Here is an 871-nt window from a genome sequence, read left to right on the forward strand (position 1 = left end):
ATTTACCTTTCTTCTTTACCGGAAATGTGGGATTACTACAGGGTAAGTACCCCTTTTAAATTATCCTTTGTTTTTGTTTGTTTGTTTGTTTGTTTGTTTGTTTGAGACAGGATCTCACTCTGTTACCCAGGCTTGAGTGCAGTGGTGTGATCATGGCTCACTGTAACCTCAGACTCCAAGGTTCAGGTGATCCTCCCATCTCAGCCTCCCAAGTAGCTAGGACCACGGGCACCTGCTATCACGCCCGGCTAATTTTTCTTATTTTTATTTTTTGTAGAGACGAGGTCTCACTGTGTTGCCCAGACTGGTCTCAAACTCCTAACTTCAACTGATCCTCCTAACTTGGCCTTCCAAAGCATGGGGATTACATGTTTTTCTAATTCTTTTATAACTGGTTTTATTATGTTTAATTGAGCTCTCAACAAAGGATATTGTTGACACATAGCCATGGCTCATCTTTTTGGTAAGCTATTTTTTATATCTTAAATTAATCCAATATTGTCATTCCCTTTGATTAAATGCTCCTTCAAGTCTTTTGCTTACTTTTGAATTCAGTTGTCTGATTATTATTATCATTATTATGATTGAGTTGTCAGAGTTCTTAATGCATTCTGGATACAAGTCCTTTATCAGATATATGATTTGCAAACATTTTCTCCCAGTCTGTGGCTTGTCTTCTCATTTCCTCAATGGAATAGTTTGAAATGCAACTTTTTTTTCATTTTTTATGAAGTTCAGTTTATTTATTTTTTCTATTATAGGTCATGCTTTTGGTGTTGTATCTAAGAATCTTTGCCTAACCCAAGGTCATGAAGATTTTCTCCTGTGTTTTATTCTAAAAGATTTATAGTTTTTTTTTTTTGTTTGTTTG

Source organism: Colobus angolensis, unplaced genomic scaffold (assembly GCF_000951035.1).
Source record: "Colobus angolensis palliatus isolate OR3802 unplaced genomic scaffold, Cang.pa_1.0 Scaffold283, whole genome shotgun sequence".
NCBI lineage: Eukaryota > Metazoa > Chordata > Mammalia > Primates > Cercopithecidae > Colobus > Colobus angolensis.